The sequence below is a fragment of the Zalophus californianus genome, chromosome X (assembly GCF_009762305.2).
Source record: "Zalophus californianus isolate mZalCal1 chromosome X, mZalCal1.pri.v2, whole genome shotgun sequence".
In the NCBI taxonomy this organism is placed as follows: Eukaryota; Metazoa; Chordata; class Mammalia; order Carnivora; family Otariidae; genus Zalophus; species Zalophus californianus.
In genome coordinates this window covers 122,947,957-122,973,265 of record NC_045612.1, presented here as the reverse complement: position 1 = coordinate 122,973,265, position 25,309 = coordinate 122,947,957, and the positions used below count along the sequence as shown (strand labels likewise).

Here is a 25,309-nt window from a genome sequence, read left to right as displayed (position 1 = left end):
CTGTGTGTCTGCCTAACACCCTTCTTTTTCGTTGAGCTTCTGGAAGTCAGAGATTTTAGGAAAGAGAAATGGTGATGATTATTTAAAATCTGTATGCCTTGGAGAGAAGTATCATTTGTCATGTTGTTTCCCATATGCATTTGAGGCCCTTCTTTGTCCTTAGAAGGCTGAGTCATAACCAGCAAGGGCTTTTGACTTTTTGTCTGGCACACGCTCCGCTCCTCTTGTTTGTTCTTCTTAGTATGTGTGTGGAGAACGACAGGCCACCGTGTAACCACTTGTGGACCAGCCAGGATTTTCCAGAACCACCTTGTTGGGGCACCCTCCTGAGGCAGCACGGCCTGGGACAGAGGCCCCTGCAGACACGTTTTCCTTCGTTCTTAGCCCTCCCTGAGCTGTTGATAGAGCAGAGCCAATCCAGAGTCACGTAGAACAGGCCTTCTGGGGTCTGGAGCTCTTCTCTTGTGTGCTGTATTGCACCCGGTTAAGGCCCGATGCCCTCTCAAGTCAAGAACATCCTTTTCAGAGCGCTTGGTTTGAGAGATCTTCCATCTCTGGGATGACTGTTCGTTCAGTGTGTTATTTCCGGAGCATTGTGGAGTATACAGAGGTGTGTGAAATGTGTCTTGTTTTGGGGGGTAAGGCATTTCAAATGCATGTAGTTGGGGGCACGGCAGAAGGCCTTGGTGGGAATGGGTGTTCCATGCATGGTGTAGACGTTCCCTGCTGAGGGAATTCTGAGCAACGCTCTTTTTTTAAATTTAATTTATTTTTTTTGAAAGATTTTACTTATTATTTGAGAGAGAGAGAGACCATGAGCAGGGGGAGGAGCAGAGGGAGAGGGAGAAGCAGACTCCCTGCTGAGCAGGGAGCCTGATGTGGGGCTTGATGCGGGACTTGATCCTGGGACTGCGAAATATCATGACCTGAGCCAAAGGCAGATGCGTAACCGACTGAGCCACCCAGGCGCCCCTGAATTCTGAGCAAGGCTCTTAACAGCATGTGGCAGAGTAGCCGAAGAAGGAGGGACCTTCCTTTTGGAAGGGAGACTCCAGATGGGTTTGGCGGTGGATGGGATATCGACAGATGTTGAAGACTAGGTGGGGGGCTGACTCTATGGGCAAAGGTCAGGAGCCAGGAACAACAAAGCTTTTTTTTTTTTTAAAGATTTTATTTATTTGACAGAGAGCACAAGCAGGGGGAGCGGCAGGCAGAAGGAGAGGGAGAAGCAGGCTCCCCGCTGAGCAGGGAGCCTGACACAGGACTCGATCCCGGGACCCTGGGATCACCACCTGAGCTGAAGGTGGACGCTTAACTGACTGAGTCACCCAGGCGTCCCCCTCCCCCCTTTTTTTGAGTAGGGAAAGTTGATAAAGCAGCCTGGTGGCCTTGAACGGGGTGATGGGGGAGCAGAAAGGGCCTACGGGAAGGGCAAGGACTGTGGACTGGACCGTGCCTACACTGTGCTCTAAGGAGCTTTTGATCCTTTAGCGTTAGAGCTGCCATCTTTCACCGGCCTGGACGTACCCGAGGACTTCAGGCCCATCAGTAATGGAGGGACTATCTGTAGATCGAGAGGGCACCAGAGGTGACTCTTATAACCAACCCGCATGGGGCAGAAAGAACAGTAAATTGTGACAAGGTAGCCCTAATGCACACGTGTGCCAGATGTTGCTGGGTTTTGGTAATGCTTTCCCTGAGCTGGTTCATAGAGGGGACCGTCGCTCCCTGGACGTGTGCTGTGGAGCGGTCCTCGCTCTGCTCACGGAGTTGTGCTCCTGCCCCCGTGGTGTGAGTCCTTCTGTCAGAGCCCTACGTGGACCGTTTGTCAGAGTTGAGTCACCCCCTCCTCTGGCCTCCCCCGGTCCCGGACAAGCACCGGTCTACTTCCTGTGCCTACAGGCTTGCCCGTTCCCGGGCGTTTCGTGGGAACAGCGTCGTGCGGTGTGCGTCCTTTTTGGCTTCTGTACTCAGCATGGTGTTGTCACGGTCCCTCCTGTGTGGTAGGACGTGTCTGCGTATCATTCTTTTTTCTTGCCAAATACTCTTCCGTTGTATGAATAGGCCACATTTTGTGTATCTGCTCATCAATCAGTCATTTTGAAAGCTTCTATTCCGAAGTGATGTTGGACTCGCAAAAAGTTGCAGAAATAGGCCCGGGAGTCCCAGAGTACCCCTCCCCCACTTCCCTGTAACGAGAGCATCTCCCATCACGATCCCGAGATCCTGTGCTATATCACAAGGGGGAAATTGATGCTGGCCCTGTGGACTCCAATGCAGACCGTCTGTGGATCTCACCAGTGTTCACGTGCACTCGTGTGTGCGTGCTTGTGCTTGCATGCACGTGCACAGGTGTATCACACATACACGTTCATGCAGTTTGCAGACGCCACGCAGTACGTCCTGTAGTTCACGGGTCATGCAGTTTGCAGATGCACACCGTTTACATCACCAGCACCGCTCCTCATGACACTCCTTTAGGTCACCCTCTGCAACTCCTGGCAGCCACTGGGCTCTCCGTCTCTAGAATTCTGTCATTTCGAGAATGTTACGTAGATGGAATCATACGGCACCTGGCCTTTGGAGACTGCCTTTATTCACTCAGCCTGAAGCCCTTGAGATCCATCCCGGTGGTGGGTGTCAGCGGCTCGTGCCTTTTGAATGCCGAGCTGTATACCGCTGTCTGGGTGTACCAGAGCTTAGTTATCCATTCACGAGTTCAGGGGCCTTCGGGATCTTTCCAGCTGGGGGCTAGTACAAGTAGAGCTGCCGTGCACAGGTTTTGGTGTGGACCAGATGCTGTTTTAAGTCCCCAGTTTGTGCCTCAGGTAGTCCTGGGAGATCAGTGCCATTGTTGGGGTCCATTGACCAGACACAGAAAGGGCACAGCGAGGCTGTGGGGCTCCCATGGGGGAGTGGGCGGCTGGAACGGACTCCAGCTGGCTGAAACCCCACCGGAGCTGCCATGTTTGGAGGGTACAGCAGTAGTGCTGGGCCTCTCTGGCATCAAGACCCTGCTGACGGATGGAGGGTGAGACCCCCCTGGCCACATGGAAGGAGCTGGGCGCCGAATCGTGCCACTGCGGATGATTGCCTTCGTGGACAGACAGACAGCTGCCATGCAAGGAGCAGAGCCCAGTCACCATCGAGCTGCTTCCCCGTTGGGGTACCGCTCGCTGTGAATGGGGACGAGGTGGCTCAAGAAGGCAACCTCCAGTTCTGTCCGCAGCGGGGCCAGCAGGAAGCCCTGGGGCTGTTGTTCGCTGGCAGGCGATTGGGCTCAGACCCCCGGGCTCCATCGGGGCACATGCCCCGCCGATTGCTGCAGAGAACCACCTGGCTGCGCTCTCCAGAGACCAGCCATGCGGCCATGCTGTTTCCAGGAGCTGCCTTCAGAGGGACCTGCTCGTCCCTCCCCTGGTGGGGGCGGGGGTGCGGTTAGTGAATCGAAATAGTGAAAGGTGCGGTGCCCTTTTCCTCGGCGTGGCTGTTCTGTTCCCGTGAGGACAGAAGGAGAGGCACGCGGCGGGGTGGGGGGGGGGGGGGTGGGGGGGGGGTGGGGAGCTTGAGGCAGCCAGCTCTGGTCTCACCTCTTGTTTTCATCACCCATGCCCTGTGGGACCTCCAGAAGTTGCTTAGCACCTTTGAGCCTCAGTCTTCTCTGTACAGTGGGAAGTTAGTCCCTACTTCGCAGTCCTTTGGTACGAGACACGAAACTGCCAAGTGTCTTGCAGAGTCCGTGTGCGTTCCCGCTTCTCTCCTACGTCTTTTCTTCTCCTTCCCATCCACAGCCTGGAAGTGATTCAGAACCCTGAAATACTCAGTGTTTGCTTTTGGGCTGTATGCTGTTTGCCCAGTGTGGAGGGAGGGAGGGAGGGAGGGAGCGTGTGTGTCTGTGTGTGTGTGTTGTGTGGCTTATTCTAAACACTTGCCGTCTGCTTTCTCATTCATCTCTGACTGCCGTCCTTTTTGGGGTCTAAGTCACAAGATGGGTGACCAGTTCTCACCGATTGCTCTTTATTCGTTCAATCCAGGAAGGATTGAAGGGCATGAATGATCCAGGTGCTTGTAATAAAAGGGAGCCATGGCTCAGAAGTGGAGCGTTGGAGCCTGAAGGATTGGTTTAGTGTTAGAGTTGATTAGGACTGGACATTGTAATAGGGACAAGACAGGGACTCTGGTGTATCTCAACTGGGCGGTGCGCCCTGTCACAGACCAACCCCGTTCCGGGGGTTTCATACTAACTGGGTAAACGTGGTGCCCCAGAGGGGTCTTACAGCAGGCTCAGAGTGCGGTGGGGTAGAGTGGGGTGTTGCTGGTCTCTCTTATCAAAAGCAGTAAAACTTCGCGGGTGACGCTGGAACCGTAGCTTCTTGATTTAAAGGTGTCAGTTCCGTGTGGATAAGCCGGTAGCACAGTTGCTTTTTGTTGTCTCCAGCTGATGAAAAGTCCTTGATGAGTGCTGTTTGATAACACAGTTCCGCTTTTTGGTCTCCCTTTCAGTTTGCCCTGCACATTTATTCAGTGTTCTTTTCTTTCAAACACCATTTGTCTTCATCTGCTTTCGTGAATGCCCAGAACACACACGTAGAGCCCCGCAGACACTGCCTCCAGGTTATCAGGAAAACTGCTTCCTTGTGAGAAGCTGGCTATTCCTTTTTTCTTGAGCCCAAGCAGATCGGGAAAAGTGCACCCTCTTCCCAACTATGGATTGAAAGTCTAGTGAGTTTCATGTTGCAATTTGACTCAAATGGACGTTAGTTAAGTTCCTGATGAATTAAACTAGAGAATGAACTCTTTGAAATTGGTTTTAGATTCTGGTTGTAACACAGCTAGGAAGGGGCCTCAAAATGATGGAACAGTTCTTTTGTTTCTGACATTTTTCACTACTTCTGTCTCTTATAATAAATCAAAGTATGTTGTTTTTCCTACTGTTTGCTTTGTAAACATGGGTGGTTCCCAAGTGTCTCTCAGTTCAGGACGTGGTTGTCAGCTGGGGTATTTTTTTCCCCCAGGGGATACTTGGCCAAGTCTGGAGACCTGTTTTTCAGGATTTGGGGTGTGTGTGTATTGGGGGATATGGACATCTAGAGGGTGGAGGCGAGGGATGCTGCTAAATATCCTCCAGGGCACAGGACGGCCTCCCTCCCACCCTCCCACACCCAAGAGTTACTGGCCCAAATGTCAGTGGTGTTGAGGTTGGCTGGTCTGGGTTGAGGTTGGCTGGTCTGGGACATGGCCCGCAGCTTTGCATGTGTAAACTACGGCCTCTGTCTTCTTTCCTAGTAGTGACATTAGGCTCTGGCATGAGAATGAGGCACCGCGGTGGGGAGTTTTACACGCGTGGGGCCTCCTCCAGTGACTCCAACCCTCAATGTAACTATAAAGTTGGAAAATAATAAGGCTCTAGGTCTGGATTTCTATTCCTAAATTATGTTGTCCTTTGTATTAAAAAATACAGTTTCGACAACATGATCAGATGTATAATTCATAGGCATCTAACTGGCTTAACTTCATTTATAATCTATTAAGAGAAATAATTTACCTCATTTGGTTTCTTTATGGTCAGTAGTGATTCTGAATTTATTACTTAGAATAATTATGTAATTCTTCAAGTTTCCTACCTTTATGAGACATCTGTATGCAAAATTAGCAAAATTTTTTTTAAAGATTGATTTTAGAGAGAGAGTGCGCGCGTGAGCGCAGGGAGAGGGATTGAGAGAGAGCGAGTCTGAGGCAGACTCCACGCCCAGCAGAGTCTGACACAGAGCTCGATCTCACGACCCGAGCCAAAACCCAAAGTAGGACAAAAATAGCAAATTTTTAAAGGAACCCCCGACATGAAAATAGTCTCCTGCAAAAAGACTACAAGGGAAAGACCATGCCTTTACTTAGTACCTGTTTAAGAGATTTACAGAGGATTCTTTTATATTGTGATAAAATACACATAACATATAATTTACTACCTTAACCATTTTCGAGTTTCACCTCAGTGTCGTCATGTTCACATTTTTGTGCAACTTTTCGTCACCTTCGCAGGAAGAAACTCTGCCCCATTAAACACTGACTCCCGATTCCTGTCCTCCAGCCCCTGGCACCCACCATTCCACTTCTGTCTCTATGGATTTGCCTATTCTAGGTACCCCAAAGTTGGAATCCAGCCATATTTGTCTTTTTGCATCTGGTTTATTTCACTCAGTCTAGTATCTCCCAAGTTCATCCATGTGGTAGCATGTGTCAGAATCCCTGTCCTTTTTGATGCTGAATAATATTCCCGTTTGTAGAGACCCCGTTTGGTTTATCTGTTCATCCATTGTTGGATGGTTGAGTGGTTTACAAAGAAATATTTTAAAAGTTGGATCCCTTGTGACTGGCTCGTCACTACTGTTTAGACAGAGATAGCAAATGATTCTAGATTCTTGTGGTGAAATTGTGTCGTACCCACATACAAACTGCCAGACCTTTCCTCATGCACATCCTCAAGTGCTATTAACACAACATCCTGGGGTGCCTGGGTGGCTCAGTTGGTTAAGCGACTGCCTTCGGCTCAGGCCATGATCCTGGAGTCCCGGGATCGAGTCCCGCATCGGGCTCCCTGCTCGGCAGGGAGTCTCCTTCTCCCTCTGACCCTAACCCCTCTCAAGTACTCTCTCTCTCAAATAAATAAAATCTTTAAAAAAGAAAATAACAAAACCCACAACATTCTACTATCTTAGGAACTACAGTTGACCCTTGAATAACACAGGTTTGAACTGTGCAGGTCCGCTGAGATGCAGATTTTTTTTGGTAAATATAGTACAGTTCTGCAAATTATTTTCTCTTCCATATGATATTCTCTCTCTCTCTCTTTTTCTGAAAGGTTTATTTTAAACTGGTAAGAACAGATACTACACAGTAGAGAGTGAGAGAGCATGCACAAGCCAGTGTGAGCAGGTTGAGGGGCAGAGGGAAAGAATCTCAAGCAGGCTCCTTGCTGAGCATGGAGCCCAACACAGGGCTCGACCTCACAACCCTGGGATCACAACCTGAGCTGGTATCAAGAGGCGCACGCTTTGCCAACTGAGCCGCCCTTCCATATGATTTTCTTAATGACATTTTCTTTTCTTTATCGTCCACTTTATCGTGAGAATACAGTACGTAAAACATATCACATACTACGCAAGTGTAAATTGAGTGTCTATGTCGTTGATAAGGCTCCCAGGTAACAGTAGGCTGTTCATTTTGGGGCATTCGGAGGTTTGACGTAGATTTTCAATTGTGTGGGGGGGTGGGTGTCCCTACGCCCTGAATTGTTCAAGAATCACCTGTACTCTTCTGAGATGAGCTTTATACATTTGTGCTACCTGCTTAGCTTCCAAAGCAGGAGCAGTGGAAGTATTTAAAGCAGTCACAGAAGCTTCCAGAAAGGCACCCCTACCCTCCCACTTTCCACTCTGCACTCTTGAAATGAGATCTCTTTTCCTGCCTCCTTCCCCTTGTTCGTCTCTGGCCACCGCGCTCCATGACCCGGAACCATCCTGCACCTGTCCTTGAATGGGCTTTCATCTTCCCACCTCCTGGGACCTCACTTCTCTGCACAAGAATGTGTGTATGCTCTGTTGAGACATTTTTTGTAGTCCGCACATTGATCTTTACATGAAAAGATTTTCGGTTACTCTGAAAGGTGGTGTCTGTCATTGCACACCGCTCAGCATTGGGGTCTGACTTTGTCCTGGCCTCTGTTACCTATCCCGGTACGTCATCCTAAAGCAACTGCTCTTTCCTTACAGGAGTATCCCTTCAGCTGCACCGAGTTTCTAACTTTATTTGACACACGGCAATCAGAATGCATTTCTTTTGACATTTTGGTGCAAAGTGCGACGGAACTGATACAGCTTTATCTGTTCATCTGTTCAGCGGATAATGAGTGTGCTTTCTGGGTGTGCTGGGTGCTAGGGGTGGAGCGGGACATTGTTTGCGAGGCCTGCGACAGCAAAGGTTTGATTTTTGGTTGTGGATGGAATAGGTGGAGGGCAAGCGCCAAGCTCATTGAAATAGTTAAAATCCTGTTACAGAACCTAGAGCATCTGTAGCAATTTGAGGAATTTTAAGTTCCTCAAAATGCACGCCTGCTTTTTTATTTCCAGCTAATGAAATAAGACACTCTCACTCACTTGTTGTCTTGTAAATCTAAAGAAAAGTTTCCTTTGTAAGGCGGGTCCTCCCAGCAGGAGGATTTTTCTGGCTTAGATAGTGGGCTGCATTTAATCTCTATTTTATATTGCTGATTAATTTTAAGTATGATTTAAATTTTAATTTATGGTTTCTTTTTAAAATTAATTACATTATTGGGTGCTTTCATGATTTCATTTAAAGACTTTCCTATTTGGAGGCACCGTATTTGACCTTTAATATCTTCTACATCTGCTTTAAAGACATTTTTCTGTGTTGACCACGCACGGTCTGGTTTACAAAAGGTGGATTCCCCTAAACTCCCAAGTTTTGGTTGCAGATAGCACGTTTGCCACTGAATTCCTTTCCCCGTATTTACCTCCATAGAATATTGTCATTTTGTACTCTGTGGCTATTTGTCTTTGTCAGCGGATGCAGGTAGAATGTTAATCTTGTATGAAATTCAGATAAGCAGGGAGCAGATGGATTTATGGCTCTTGAAACCTCTCGACTCTGCAGCTGTGGTGAGCTGTTAACCTATGAATAAAGAAATTCTGGACCGTGGCTTGCGAGGGCTGGCGTGGGCACAGAATCCATCCCCCTGTCAGGGGGAGATGTGCCACGTACTCTTGGGTTTGGGCTTCCTGCTGTGCTACTGTGCTCTCGGCGTCCTCCGAGCCAAGAATGAGCACTGAGTCGTGTATTCCACGGGAGTCTCCCCCGGGCTGCAGGCCGAGCTACTCTGCGTCCCCAGGAGGCTGTGGGGGTCCCAGGGGCAAAAACAAGTTCCCGGGTCTGTTTCGTCTCCAGAGGCTGAGGAGAGTGTGCACCCCAGGCGCCGTGTCGGGCAGGGACAGGTGCAGGAGAGGCCCACCTCCAACATCGAGGGGACCCTCCCGGGCATCTTAGTATACTTTGCAGCCCATCACCTTCAGTATGACTTCATCAGGAGGAGGAAAGCAACGCAGGTCCTAGTAGGGTGTACTGGGCCAGGTAGGGATTTGGGGAATGGCAGTAAAAATGACTGCCTTTGGGAATCATTCTTTGGGACTTGAGCTGGTGGCCGGAGTGCACCACAGAATGTGCCAGATGCTTAAGACACAAGGAGGTCTGCTTGGTGATTTGCCTTCCAGCACCTTGGCTGGGACACACTTTATGTGGGATTATGGAGGAAGGGGGCTTGCCCCATATGTCTGAGAGTCACCAGCAAGAAAGAAGTGTGTTTCTGCACTTTGTAGACGGGAGTTTTGAAACGGTTACCCCTGTGTTGATACAGTCAAGATGGTACCCCCAGACCACCATGACCCCCGCTTTACTTCATCAGAGTGGAAACGCCCCGTGCTTGGCTTTGTTCACCATCCTGAAGAAGGCATTGTGCATTATGAGCGTGTTCATCATTCATACCTTGTGCTAGGTGGGCCAGGGCAGCTTTGGCCAAAGGTGTGTTTTTGAATAGCTTCATCGAGACATAATTCACCTACCATCCCATTCATTCATTGACAGAGCCTGATTTGAAGGTGTTTAGAGTTGTGCAGCCATCACCACAATCTTAATTTTAGAGTATTTTCAATATGCCAAAAAGAAACGCCGCACTCCTTAACAGTGACTCCCCGTGTCCTCCTCTCCAGCCCCTGGCAACTACTAGTCTGCTTTCTGTCCCTGTGGATTTAGCAGTTTGGGGACATTCAGTTACATGGAAGGAGATACTGCACGGCTTTTTGGGACTTGCTTTTTCTTTGCATCATGTTTTCGAGGCTCATCCAAGTTGTAGCGTGTGTCAATGCTGCGTTCCTTTTTATAACCAAATAATGCCGCTCCGTCATATGGAATGACCCCACGTTTTCTCTCCGTTCCTCAGTTGACAGACACTTGGGTTGTTTCCACTGTTTGACCACGTGAATGATACTACCGTGAACATTCCAGTACTACTTTTTATGGGGGATGCCTGCAAATGAAGCTCTAGAGGAACCCAATGAACTGTTGGCTATCAAAATAATACAGGAAGATTTTCAAGATGCAAACGTACATTTTAAAAGTTATATTTATTGGGGCGCCTGGGTGGTGTATTCGGTTAAGCACGAACTCTTGGTTTCTGCTCAGGTCGTGATCTCAGGGTCGTGAGATCGAGTCCTGCATTGGGCTCCGCACTCAGTGCGGAGTCTGCTTGAGATTCTCTCTCCCTCTGCTCCTCTCCCCTGCGCGCGCTCTCTCTCTCTCTCTCTCAAATAAATAAATAGGTCTTAAAAAAAAAATAAAAGTTATTGTTATCGTTTAGGTTCTTTGTGAGATAAGTGTATTTTTAAATGTGTTTGGATCTTTTTGTCCCCCACGCCCCTTGGGTTGGTGTCTGCTCAGATATTCGTGCATGTGTCTGCGTTGTCCAGGAGTCAGACTGGGGTTGTGTCTCCGTAGTTGGGCAGATACCAGGAGTACCTGATGAGATGAGGCTATCATTTAGACAGATCTTGCTTGGATGAGTAACTGAGGTAGCAGTCAGCCATTTTCCTTTTGCCCACATTTGCAGTTTTAGGCCAGTCTCAGTGTTTTTCAGGTTCATAGTTTTTTCATTTATTACATGTAAATTTAGAGTGAATGTCTTCTTGCTTGAATATGGTGTACATATTAACATCCTAGGTTAATTATATACTTCAGTAAAAGGAAATACGAGTTTAAGTATTAAGTAAAATTACGAGGTTAAGGTCAAGTGGTCAGTTTGTAGAAATGCCAGTTTTTGTGTGTGTGTGTGTTTTTTTAAGTTTTTCCTATTTTCCCAAGCGTAGAACCTCAAATGTGTCTGGTGTTAGTTTGAATTGCCCACCAGTTAGTTATTCTTCCGCCGAGGACCTCGAGAAGCGTGTGCGTGTGTTAGAACAGTGAAGAACTTGGATAACCTCGAGTCTCCTCCAGTAGAACTTTCTGTGTAGAGAGGGAGCTGTTCGTGTCCATGTTGGCAGTGGGTAGCCGTGAGCCCCGTGGGGCTCTTGATCACTTGAAATGAGCCTCCTGTGCCTGAGGAACTCAATTACAGGTTTTCTTTAATTTTAATTCATTTAAGATTACATAGCTGGATACCTGGAAACCAGTGTGGGACTTGTTTAAGCTGTTTAGGACAGGGCTTCTCCAAGTGGATGATTTTGCATTCGCCGCTCCCTCCCCTTCCTTGGACATCTAGCAATGTCTGGAGGCATTTTGCGTTGTCGTAACTCAGAGGACGGTGCCCGTGGCATCTAGTGATTGGAGACCAGGGGTGCTGCTCAGTGCCCAGGACTGTTAACGAGGGATGATTTGGACCCAAGCGTTGAAAGTGCCATGATGGAGAAACCCTGCTTTAGATGGACAAGGCTGGCGTGGTCCTTGGTGGTGCTAGAGACAACTGCAGGCCTGTCTCCTAAGTACAGAGATGGGGCTTGCTCATGGGGTCAGGCCTCAGGCAGGCGTGCAGCCCGCTGGTGCCAGGGTGAGGACAGGAAGCCAGGCATCGGCCTCTGCATGGCTTGGACATCCACTGTAGGAACAGAAAGTCGGTGTTCCTTAGGAGGCAAAATGGTGACAACAGCCGCGGTCTGATGTGCTTTAGTGTGTTGGCTTTGTGTTGTTAAATGAGAGGGGAAGCAAAGCTCTCTGCTCTGGGCTGTGTTCTCTCAAATCCAGTTTAGGGAAACCTGACTCTTAGCTCTGCACACCCCCGTTCCCCAGCATCTTGGGAGGGGGCTGCGGTGCCCAAAGACGCCCTCCTCACATCCAGGTTCGCTTACTCACCTCTCCAAGATACCTAGAAAGGTCCTCTTTTGCAAACCAGTTTTGGCAGTATTTGGCAAAGACAAATTCACCGTAACTTCCCGTTCAGTGCCATGCTAAAATTTGTAGGAGCGGTCCCCAGTAAACCTGCCCTGGGTTGGAGGTGGTTCCCCCCAACTCCCTGGGTCCTCAAGGCCCCGCTCCCCCCGCCCCACCAAAGTGCTGTGGCTAGAGGTTCCCCCGACGCGCAGAAACCCGAATTGTCGGTATTGTAATTAGTAACACATACGTGTTTAAGCATTGCAATTGAAAATTCGTCGTCGCCGAGCTGGGGCAGGCAGGAGGGAAGCCCCAGAGATGGAGGGCTGAAACGGGGCTCTGTTGGCGGGGCGACGTGGGCCGACATGCTGCAGTCCACACAAGCGGCGTCCTGTGCCTGAGTACAAATGGGTCGCCTGTGACGGGATGCAGGGGCGGCTTTGGCAGGAAGACTGCGCCCGGCATAATGGGACTTGAATTGGCCGTTTCTTTTCGGGATCCTGCAAATGGATGCAGCATCTATCATCCCGAGGAAGCTCGGATGGCTTGCCAAGCAGATAATATTGATGATTAAAAAAAAAAAAGTGAACCCATGATGCGTCTATTCTCTGAAAATGATTTTTATTCTATTTGCAAAAACCAGAGATGTGTCAGCAACTTCCGGAGACTGTTATCCAAGGAGTTAAATGGAAATCAGAGAAATAAGCTCTCTGGCAAACCCGAAGCCCCAGGGGGATTTTGGATCTTATTTAATGTAAAATTCCTTGAAGCAAAGACTTGCAGGCATTATGTTATGGTTCCAGGCAGTTTATTGTGGTTTTTTTTTTTTCCCCCTAAATATTTGTGAATGTGTAAATTACTCTGTGTGCTAACCATGGAAGTAAAACCACACGCAGGGGGAGGGAGTGTCAGATAAATTCCTTTTCAGCAGAGAATTGAAGCATCTTTTTATAACAGGATCCATCTCGACAACAACGTGATGCAAGAGGCTGTAACAGATCTGAAATGGGCCACCTACGTGCCCACCCTCAGTGCTCTGGGAAACCCGCTCGAAGGCGTCCTCACCAGCACTGACCTTCAGTTTGGTTACCATGGGAACTTTTTGCCCCTGACTGTGGCCGGGGGGTGGGGGGGCGGGGGGGGACCGGGGGGGGGGGCAGTGAGTAGCAGTTATCAAGCACTGCTTCCAGGATGTTGATTGTACCTCTCGGATGGACCGGCCTTCCCATTTCTTGCATGAACGCTTCCTGATGGAATTGGCATTGGGGACGAGAATAACTAGATTGGCTCTCTGCTCGCACGTGTGAGCTGAGACAGGCTTCCGAAGCCTGCCCTCCTGCAAGGCCCCGGGAGGGAGTGACGGGGAAGCGAACCGCTGGAGGCGGTTGTCCCGTTACACAGCCCACGATGCCCTCAGCGTGTGGGGATTCTGGATCCGGCGGGTTGGATGTGGGGATCCCTGCGTGGCCATTGTGGGGGAGATTCTTGGTTCCCAGCGAGCCCCGTGGGAGACGGAAGTGCACATTGACGTGGATGAGAAAGAGGGCGGTTTGGGGCTGGAGGCCCGGCTACAACTCGGCGTTCTCCCCGCACGCGGGCCTGTTCGTTGCCGCGTGGTGCCCCGCTCTGTTCTTCCCGGGGGAGCGCGGGGGCGTCTGTGAGAAAGTCGGGGGCCGAACACGTGAAGACAGATGTAGCTCAGGGAATCTTTACCTGGGTTCGAGAAGGTAGAGCGAGCCAGGCTGGGAACTGGCTCTGATGTACGTTAGAATCCGATCTGTCCTCAAACCACTGTCATTTTTGTGGTGTTACAGTTCTCCTTGCTGCTGGAAAAGTGATTGCACCATCCATCTTGAGTGCCTAGAAATTGCAACACAGTTAAGTTAAAATTTTAAAGACCTCTTTCCCGTGAGGCCCGACATGGTAATTATTCAAAAGAATTTTTTTTCTTTACCTTCCAGAAGGCCATCTGAGGGAGTCTGATTCAACTTGCATAGGCACAGTTCTTTTCTCTTGGTCTCTTTGGTGATGATGATTGGTTCTACCATTTCTTGTCCACCAGGTTAAATCGAAAGGAGGCAGAGTTCACGCTTTGCCCCAGAACATGTCAGGGATTGGGCTCTCCAGTAAGGCGCTTTCTAGGACTCTGGTTTTCGTGGAAAGGGGATTTTGCCGCCGCCCCACCCACCCCCACCCCAGACAACACTTGGCAGTGTCCAAAGATATTTTTGATTGTCCAAATTGGGAGGTGCTGCTGGCATCTAGTGGGTGCAGACCAGGGAGGCTGCTCAGCACTCTGCTGTGCCCAAGACGCCCCACCACAGAGAGGGATCCCACCCTGCATGTCACTGGTGTTGGGCGGAGAATCCGTGCTCTGTGGTGCTTTTCATTTGCTCAGCGCTGCAGGATGGATTCTCCGCCAAAAGGTTGTCTTGTTGGAGAGGGCCAAGTCCCTGTCCCGTCCAGATGTGCAGGTCTCTGAATTCTGAAAGGAAATTGGAAATGTGAGGGTCACGTCCAAGGAAACCTCCTGCATGTGGAGCAAATCAGAGGGGCCGGATTGCTGGTGGTGCAGGCAGACCTCCCAGCCCAGCTGAGTCCTGTTTCTCATTCCCTTGTCCATGTAGATTCTGCCGAGGCTTCTTCTGAAGTCTGCGGACTCAAAGCTGCCCCTCTGATTTCATTTCTTTCCAGGGCAATTTAGGTGAAGCTGGAGCAGAATGTTCCCTGAGGAGGGATTAGGAGAATCAGGCCCGGCCTTTGCTAAATCAGTGTATCCGGAAGGTTCAGCATCTTTCCAAGAATGCAGCCAACCATTTACCACGGCATCGTTGGGGTTGGAGTCCATGCAGCAAATGGCTGCAGCTTCCCTGGGACAGATGCAGTGTTGCAAAGCTGACCGCCTGTGCAGACACAGCCTTCATTATTGCTTCAGAACTACGAGTCCGTGTTTGAAGACTGTGCTCATAGTAGCTTTCAGTGGGATCCCCCCCGTTATGGTCCTGTCGTTGGCCTTGGCCTACGTTACATTAATGAGACCTGTAAGCCCATCACTTTCTTGCAGGCAGCCTGCTGATGCATCCCATTGGGAGCTGCGTTCCTGAAGTGGTCACCTTAGCAAAGGGTGATATTTTCAGCTTGTGGCTCCCCTCCTTTCTGTTCAAGTGCTGTGAGTGCACTGCATGTAAGAGTCCCTTATTTTCATACAGATGTGGGTGTATGTTCTTCACCCTAGTGGGGGTCTTCATCTGAACAAGCGTGGAGGGGAGGGGACCTTTGTGAAAGTAAGATTTATTTCAAGAAACTGGGCTGGATGGTTGCTCGCCAGCTTCAGTGAATGGGGTTCCTGTGCTTTTGTTCTTTCTCTTTCAAAGAGGGTAGTGAATAAAATTAGATATTAGAGTTGATTGCATTGGTTAAAGATTGGGACAAATGCTGCGTATGTATGTAGTTTACATACTTGCCTGCTGGTCCCCGACGGAGACACTCTTGGCTTGTTGATGTGGAAATTGTCAAACATAACTCGAAGCGTATGGAATACTTCATATATTCTCACGTACCTGTCACTCGTGTTTCAGCCACTGTCAACATCTGTCCCTCAGTATTTTGTTATTGTTGGTAGGGCAACTTAAAGCAAATCTCAGACACCACATCATTTCACCCATCAATATATCAGGATATGCCTCTGATATAGAAGGATTTTTACACACATGTATGTAGTATATATGTGTTATGTGGTGTGTATATACAATATATATAATATGTGCATATATATGTGATATATATGTAATATACATATACACACACACTGTGTAATATGTGGTGTAACATATATACCATGTAAATACATACATTTACACACACACCGTGATACCATTATTATCCTGTATGAGTTTCCTCTGGCCACCATAACAAATAACCACAAACTGAATGGCTTAAAACAATGGAATTTATTCTCTCACAGCTCAGGAGGTCAGAAGTCCAAAATCAAGTGTTGGAAAGGTTGGTTCCTTCTGGAGGCTCTGAGGAGGAATCTCTTCCGTGCCCCTCTCTCCACTTTTGGTGACTCCAGGTGTTCTTGGCTAATGGCCGCATCATCCAGGCTCTGCTTCTGGCTTCCTGTGGCCTTCTTCCATGCCTCTGTCTCCAACTCTCTTCTTTCTTTTCAGAAATGGTAGTCGTTGGATTTAGGGCCCACCCTAATCCAGGATGACCTCACCTTATTTTGATTCCATCTGCAAAAGACCCCGATTTCCATCTGTGGTCACATTTGCAAGTCCTGGGGGTTAAAAACTCCATCAGAGTTTTCAGGGGCCACGGTTCAGCCCACTGCAGTGAATGTGTTTGCTCCCTTGATCCACGTGCACTGAGTTGTTCCTCGTTGACACCAGCTCCCCAAAATCTCTGCTGGGGCATGGTAGCTTCGTCATACCAATGGTTCCCTTTGAGAGGTGCTTTTATCCGCCACCCCATGCCTGCGAGGGAAGTGAGTGTATTTTCTCAAGGTCACACCGCTTGTGAGCAGCGGGGCCGGGTTGGCTCCAAATCCAAGGAAACTGGTCATGGTTTGCAGCGCAGGTTCATAAAATGTTTGCTTGAATTTTTAAAACATAAACTACGTACTAGATGATTTTGTGTTTTGGTGAGGCTGGATAGCCACTCCTTTATATTTACTTAGGAAAGTAGTTGCTGCTTAAAAAATGGAGGAGCCTTCCCCCCACCTCCCACCCCAATCCGCGATTTTGCTTTTCCACTTACCCGTGGCCGACTGTGGTCTGGAAGCAGGTGGTCTGACGGTAGCTCAGAAGGTCAGTAGTAGGCTGATGTTGTGTCATCCACCTCAGCTCATGTCACCAGGGGCATTTTGTCACCTCACACCATCATGAGAAGGAGGAGTGTGATACAATAAAGTGTTTTGAGAGAGGGAGAGAGACCCTCTTCCCCTAAGTTTTATTGCATTATATTCTTACAATTGTTCTCTTTAAATTATTGTTGTGAACCTCTTACTCTGCCTGATGTATACATAAAGCACAAACCATGTTGTATCTACAGGGCTTAGTACTCTCTGCAGTTTCAGGCACCCACCGGGGGGTCTTGCAATGTATTCCTTGCAGATAGGGGGGAACTACTGTACTATTTTTAAATGAGGGTTTTACATATATTTTAAATGCCATTTTTAAAAAGAACTCTTGAGTTCAGTCATGGATGAGGAGTTAAACAAGAGCATAGAGAATGCCTAAAATGTCGAGGGATGCGTGTGTGAGCAAAAGTATGTCTTTAGTGCCTTTCTTGGTTTAAATATGCTCACCTCAGCCATTCTTCTCATTTATACACTGCCCAGCAAGAACATGAGACGGGGGCTTTCTGTGGCTTGATACTTAGCTTCTCTCCCATCGTGATTGCAAACTGATGATTGCAGATAAATGAATCTGCTGGGTTAGTGCTCCTAGGTCTTAATGATGGATCTAGAATGTGTTTGTTCGTAACTTCAGGTCATGTGGATTTTTTTCCTCTACTTTTCATTGTAACTTTTTTTTTTTAAATAATAGACTTTTTTTTTTAAAAGCAGTTTTAGGTTTACAAGAAAACTTTTTTTTTTTTTAATGGTCGTGTTTATTGGCAATGAATTTAGCCATCAACTTAGTTATATTTATAGTATCATTTTGAAAGAGAACTTTTGTTAACAGTCAGGATAAAAATTACCCCAAATTAAGCCGTGATGAGGCACATCCTTTGGATCATTGGCAAGTAGACCAAAACGTTCCACTCGGAATGAGTTGATGGGGTTCTCTTTCTGCCTGCTGAGCTGCCTGGAGTTTTGCTCACAACACATCCCTTGACATTTTAAGTATTCTCTATGCGCTTGTTTAACTCCTCATCCATGATTGAACTCGAGTTCTTTTTAAAAATGGCATTTAAAAATATTTCTTCTTGGGAGTTTTCCCTTCAGAAAAGGATACAAATGTGCTAGCCATTTGAACTATACACTGTGAGCCATGTGTTAATTTTTGTATCCGTAACATTGAAGAATCACTAGCTAACCTTAGCATGAGCTTAAAGTATCTCTTCTTCCCACCTCCTGGGACCTCACTTCTCTGCAAAAGAATAAACTTTGGCTCTGTGTGTATGTTCTTTGGAGACATTTTTTGCAGTCAGCATGTTGAGATCTTCACATGAAAAGATTTTTGGTTATTTTGAGAGGTGGTGTCTGTCATTGCACACTGCTCAGCATTGGGGTCTGACTTTGTCCTGGCCTGTTACCTACGCCAGTACGTCATCCTAAAGCAACTGCTCTTTCCTTACAGGAGTATCCTTTCAGCTGCACTGAGTTTCTAACTTTATTTGACACACGGCAATCAGAATGCATTTCTTAAGGTATCTCTCCCAAGATATTTACCAATTACTAAAGGGACAAGGGTGGTGATTAATGGGAAAGAAACCCAGCAGCTCGCACCACTGCAGCCACATTATGTGGGTTAACCTTGCCAGGAGCAAGGCACGGGACACCGTGTTGCCCAGAGAAGGACACACTGTCACTTCTGTGGTCTTCCTGCCCAAAATGCATCTTATCAAGAGAGGAATTGGACAACCTCAAACGGAGGTGCATTCTACAAAATAACTTCTTGCACGTGTCCAAAGTGTCTGGATCTGACTGACAAGGAAAGGAAGGATACCAGAGCATATTAGGGACGGAATGTCGTTTGCTCCATTGTATGATATGCGTGTTGATCCTCTGGATCATTGCCGTGTTTATGTCAGATACGAACATGAGGGGAAGCCGGGGGAAGGGTATATGGGAATGTTGTATTATTTCCACAACTTTTTGTAAATCTAAACCTATTTCAAAATAAAGAGTTTTTTTGTTTTAAAGAATCATTTTAGACATGTTTTTATATGACTAATGTTTTGGTTGGCATCCCCATAACTTTGTGCAGTTCTGTTTCTTGCTAAAGAATGTGCATCAAAATGTTCTCTTCACGTGACGGTAGCAACAGACCTTAGTTTAAACAAAATGCTGTGTCAGTAGGACTAGTTTTGCATTGGAATTCTGAACGTTGACTTGTCTTTTAAGAAAAATTTGTTGTGGGCGCCTGGGTGGCTCAGATGGTTAAGCGTCTGTCTTCGGCTCAGGTCATGATCCCAGGGTCCTGGGATCGAGTCCCGCGTCGGGCTCCCTGCTCCTTGGGAGCCTGCTTCTCCCTCTGCCTCTCTCTCGCTCTCTCTCTCTCTGTGTCTCTCATGAATAAATAAATAAAATCTTAAAAAAAAAAATTTGTTGTATTATGTTTCTCTCCTTGGAAGAAAGGCCACCATGTTCTAAAACACAACATCTTTTAAACACATTTGAGTCTTAAAAGATTTTTCTTGTTTTTCTTCTTCTTCTTCTTTTTTTTTTTTTTGCTTTGCTTTTTATGAGTAGGGCTATTTGGGGGGTATTCTGAATCTAGGTTTCAAATCATTGCTGTGCACTATTCTTTTTGATCTGTAGTCTTGTCTTCAGCCTCCCTTGGAGGGGCCCCTCTTTCCCATTCTTAGAAATCTGAAAGAAACCAGAGAGAAGATGGAGCTGTTTGAATGTTGGTTGGCATATCCCGCAGGGCACAGGGGCTGTGCCTCCCCCAGAGACTCAGCGGCTATCCCTAAGTCATGATGGCGCGCGCGTGTGCGTGTGTGTGTGTGTGTGTGTGTGTGTTGGGGGCTTGTGAGGAGGGTAGTGGTGGAAAAGCTGGGTCGGGACGGGCAGTGACCCAGCACAGAAGACCTGGGACAGATGGCGGAGGCTGGAGTGGGTCCAGCCTGGGGTCTGCTGTCCCGGCTGGGACTCTGCTGCTGGGGACTCCTGCAGAAGCTCCATCCAAGTTTTAAGCCTCATTTTTGTGCTCTGTCGAAGAATTCTATCTCTTTCCCCTAATATTGGCATTAAATGCAGATCTCATGGAAAGCGCTCAGCACGGTACCTGCCCCCCATGCTGCAAACACTGGGCCAGTTGGTGACGCTATCTTCTGTCATCATTTTATAATGCAGAAGGCATCGTGGAACTGCTCGGTCCGCTGTCTGTCTTTCCTCAGATGCAATGCTCTGTGTCCCAGTTGATTGCTTTTCCTCGTCCCAGCTGATTTAAGCTGTCTCTTAGTGTTGACATATTTAAATACTTTAAAAATAAATCTTTGTTATTTTGAAAAGGAGTCGTTCAAGGATGATTTACTCACCGCTTGCTTTGTGCCGGTTGCAATTAAGTGGGGGCGGGGGGGGGGCGGGAAGTGCCCAGAGCAGCTGATCATCAAACGTCTTAGAGAGTGTAGAGTGCCCGGATGGCAAGCCAGGCTGCTGCCCCTTCTGCTGTGCAGGAAGGACTCCTGCTTGAGCCTCCTCCTTGCATGGCGAGGATGGATCTGTGGGGCTGCACCTGCCTGCCAGAGGTCTGGGGGGACCGTGGAGTGAGGCCGTGACTGATGAGGAGCATGTTTCTGGAGACCAGAGGAAGGCATCTCCCACGAAGAGGGCACTGTGACCTCCCGGGGCGTGTCTGGGAAATGGGTCCTTTGGTGTAGGTGCGACGTGGGAAAGTGCCCCGGGGTCAGGCGCTGGGAATCTGTCCGCTCGTTTATTAATGACTAAAACAAAGCCACTTGCTCACCAGAAGAACAGCTTTGATGTAATTTTGGAAATCTAAACTATTTTGGATAGGAATAGAAAATAAATTTTTCATGAGACAAGTGTGTTTTTTAACTGTTTATTCCTTTAAATGTCTTTAAAGTTTCTGTCTGTTGATGCGGTTTTTTTCCTTATTGTGGACTCCAGTTTCTTTTATTTCTTCCTTTGACTTAATAATTTATTTCCTTGTGCCCACTTTGTTTACTGCCTCAGTTGTTGAGCTCTTTTTGCCCAGCACTTTACTAAAGGGCATTTAAAGAAGCACTGTCCTGTCACAACTCCTTGTGGCGTAACGGGGACTTTCTGTAGCTGGGACTTCTCACCTCCTTTGGTCGCTGATAGAGAAATCTTAACCTGCGGGCCATTCATTCTATAGCATCGAAGAAGCGACTAAATAATGACAAAAACCTTCACGTCCATCCCGTATTCTATATGTGGTAAAATATACGTAATGTCGTTTTATTTTTTTTAAAGATTTTATTTATTTGAGAGAGCGAGAGAGAGCACAAGTGGGGTGAAGGGCGGAGGGAGAAGCAGACTCCCCGCGGAGCAGGGAGCCCGATGTGGGGCTCCATCCCAGGACCCTGGCATCATGACCTGAGCTGAAGGCAGACGCTTAATCGACTGAGCCACCCAGGCGCCCGTAACGTCATTTTAATGATCCATAAATGTGTAGTTCGGTGGCATTCAAGTCCATTCATTTTCTTGTGCAGTCAACCATCTCTACCTAACACTGTTCCATCATCCTCCCTAGGAAACTGTACCCATTATGCAGTAGCTCACTCTTACAGGGTCTCCCTCTCCACAGCCCGCATAACCTCTGTCTTCTGTCTCCATGAACTTGCCTATTCGAGGTCCCTCATCTAAGTGAAATCCTGCAGTATTTGTCCTTCTGGTCTTGTCTGGTGTGTCTCCCAGAGCATAACGTTTTCAAGGTCTGTCTGCGTGTTACGGCTCAAATCAAAATTCTACTCCTTGCTATGGCTAAGATGCCACCCTATGGCCCCATAGCATTTAGAAGAACGGTTGGTACACTGCCCACGTTGGGGTCTGGGGGTGGGGGGCGGGCACAGTGCTCAGGGGTCTGTCCAGTTTACGTGTTGTCTTGTGCTTTGTGGGAAGGAAGTTTCCTAAGTTACTGCGTAGGTTGCTTGATTTCACGCCTAACCTCTGAACAGGTTGATGGGGGGATGTGGTACATCATCTCTTTGAAATCTCTTTGAAATTCTGGTAATGGGGGTGTGCCTGCGTGGGTCAGTCGGTGGAGCGTCTGACTCTCGATTTAGGCTCAGGTCATGATCTCAGGTCCGGGAATTGAGCCCCATGTCTTTAGGCTCTGTGCTCAGTGTGGACTCTGCTTGAGATTCTCTCTCTCTCGCTCTGACACCCTCACCGCCCCCGTGCTCACCCCCCTGCCCCCGCGCGTGTACACACACACACACACACACACACACACGAGTCTCTCTCTGAAATCAAAGTATGAAGTTCTGGTAGTGGAATTGCCCCTGTCTGGCTGAGTCAGACCAAGTAAAGGCATTCATTCATTCAGCCAGCATTCAGTGAACTTGCACTACAAGTCAGTTGTGGTGGTGGGCCCCGGATATGGGCTATAGGTGACTGTACTGGAACTGGCTCCTGGTGGCAGTTTGTTAGCTTCAGCGTATACTTAGCTCAGTGACATCCTACGCCCTGTATCTGTCATTACCTTTTCTTCTCCAGGACTTAGTGCTTCTTCTTAATTCCAGGAAAAAAGGGGTTCATACTGTCTCCATATATCTCATCCAACGCCTTTTAAACCCCTGTTTCTCTTTTGCATGAGAACTCCCCCGCCATGAAAAAAAGATGAATTTAAGAGTGATTCATTGCCACCGTTTGTAACTGGTTTCCAAGCACGATTTTTCTGGTTCTCTGCAAATTGTCATGCAATCAACATACATCTGTGCTTGAGGGGAAAATAAATGCATGAGTCTGTGGTGAGACGTGCATGGGCATCTTTTTGGTTTAGGGGATCTGTAACCACCCCATCTTCATGTTTACATATTGCTAGAAAATTAGGGTGCATGGGCATGAGGTGAGGAAACAGGAGGCTATGATTTTTCTGTGCTCTGTGTTGCAGACAAATGGGGCACATTGTCACTCTTTACATGGTGACAAAATAGGATGCACAGTGACAAACGAAGGTTCACTACAGACCTAAGGAGAGCCGGTCCCTCTCCCTGTCTTGGTGCAGTCCTCAGTCTTGCTTACTAACTGACACCCAGGTGACAAACCTCTGTGAGGCCCGGGGATCTCTCTGTGGGCTGGGGAGTGTGCACTCACGGCTTAGCCTGATGGCCTCTGCCAGACGCATTGAAAATGCTCTCCAGCACCAAGCGTCGTGTTCACATGAGCTCTGCTGATAAAATATCCCGTGCATCGGAAGGAGGGATGGAAGGGGTATTGACTACTCACGCTCTCCTTCTGGAACTGAAGACGACCACCCCAGATAGCCCCCACCTGACCTGCCACTGAGATTGAGAGATCTGGTGGGGAGAGGTCTAAGACCCTGCAGGGGACCATGGGAAAGGCTCGCCCTAATCTGGGGGTGAGTCCTGGGTATCCAGGCTTGGAGGCTTGGCTTCCTTTCTCCCCTCACCTGCCGTTCCCTGCCCGCACCCATTCCCCACCTCACACTCGCCTCCCTCCCCTCCTGCATCCAGTACCCAGCCCCTTCCCCAAGCCCACCCTCCCCCAGGCCCATCTTCTGCCCTACCCCCATCTCCCTCCCTCCCTCCCTCCCTCATCTCCCAGCTCCCCCCCTCCCAGCATTGTTTCCCCTTCTCCCATGCCCACACCCCACCTGGAGCCCATACCTGGAGCACCCCCCCGGCCCCCATACACACTGCCCTCCCACTCCCTGAGGACGACGCAGGCTGGTGGCATGGAGCTCTTCCATCACCTTGGCTTCCTTCCAGGAATTTCCCACCAACCCCTGGGCCGGCCTTGCCCCCACAGGGTAGAAACTGCTCCCAAGTGGGGATGTTACTGGGCTGGGATCAGCGGGAAATGTTTTTTTTTTTTTGGCAGATTTTATTTATTTATTTGACAGAGAGGTACTGCAAGAGAGGGAACAGAAGCAGGGGGAGTGGGAGAGGGAGAAGCAGGCTTCCCGCCGAGCAGGGAGCCCGATGTGGGGCTCGATCCCAGGACCCCGGGATCATAACCTGAGCCGAAGGCAGATGCTTAACGACTGAGCCACCCAGGTGCTCCACCCAGGTGCCCCGGGGGGGAAGTGGTTTTTAAAACAGGATGCAGAAGGTGGGGGGCGCTTGGTATGAGCTCGGTCGGTTGAGCTGCCCGCTCTTAGTTTGGCTCGGGGCTGTGAGATCGTTCCCCATGGCGGGCTCTGCGCTGAGCGTGGAGTCTGTCTGGGATTCCCTCTCCCTCTCCCTCCTCCTCCCGCGCTCACATGTGTGCATGTTCTCGCTCTCTAAAAAAAAAAAACAAAAACAAAAACAAAAAAACAAACCTGCCCATAATAGGATTTGAGGGGCTATTGCGTATAGTTATTCAAGGAAGTGTATTTCTTAGGAAGGTGCTCTTACTGTGCATCCCAGATTAGGGGCATGCAAGCAGCAGAGTGAATTAGATGATGTTTGTGAAACAGGGCGCTCTCCCAGCAGGAACCTGTTTGAGATTCCAAGGAAACACCTTCCAACAATTTTTTACGTCAGTGCATGAGATGGTAATAACCAGCTCTCTAGGTATCTTTATTTTAAAAGGAACATAGTGGTGTGTGGACACATTTTTAGGTAGAGAATAGTGCATTTTAGTTTTCAGGTTTCCTAAAAGGGTAAAAGGGCAGTGATTTGATAGTGTTGTACTCACAGTACTTATTCTTAGGGAAATTTCTCTATGAAAGTATTCCCTATTGAAGCTGCTCTGTTTGTTCTGATTTACTCTTTCTGGGATTTAGAGGAATTCATCCATAGCCATCTCTGTGGTGGGTGTGTAGATAGGGGCAGATCTTTTGGGAAGCTAATGTCTTAAGAATCCATGAGAAATAGATTTCCGCCTTGAGGGATCCTTGCATTGGTCGTCTGTGAGTGAAGAGCTTCAAGCAGAATGCATTGTTTTGGAGCCAAATACTTTAAGGAAGATAGGATGCGGGTATATTGAATTGTTGTTTTAAGCATTTTCATCAGCCCACATCCTGACTTAGGACAGAAGAGATCTTTCCTCAGAGTCACTAACTTGTGCTTGCCGAGCTGATTCTCTTTTCCTGTGTCCGATTATTAGCATCTACCGGCCTCCTGCTAGGCTTTCCCCCATCCCTTCACATGCCCTCATTTTGCCTTTAGTCCATCTGAGAGCTAACCCTTTAAGGAGTAATCCAAGAGGTTTCAAAACTTTCACTTTTTTCTGACCACAGTGTCAGCTACCAGAAGGGCAGGGTCCTGGCCTCAAAGGTTTCCAGAGCAAAGTTACCGTCCAGTCAAACCCGCCTGGTGACTGTAAGCTCTGTATACACGTCAAAACCAAACAGAACCAAGGGTCGGGTGAATCCCCTCCCTTCGCTCCATCTCTCCCCTCTCAGTTGTTTTCTCACCTTTGTATTTGCAGAATGAGGCTGTAGAAATTATGCTTTGGAGCGAGACTCAGAATCACTTTGGGAGCCCCCTGAATGGGGAGGGGGCTTCGCACACCTGCCGTCGGCAGAGTCTCCTGACGGTGAGCTGGGCTCTC

The 25,309-nt window shown here is 48.4% G+C and overlaps 1 protein-coding gene across 5 annotated transcripts in view; it reads left to right on the top strand.

Moving 5' to 3' along the window:
- TBL1X (transducin beta like 1 X-linked) overlaps positions 1–25,309 on the top strand; it is a 213,048-nt gene that overhangs the window by 80,613 nt on the left and 107,126 nt on the right. The window lies entirely within an intron of this gene.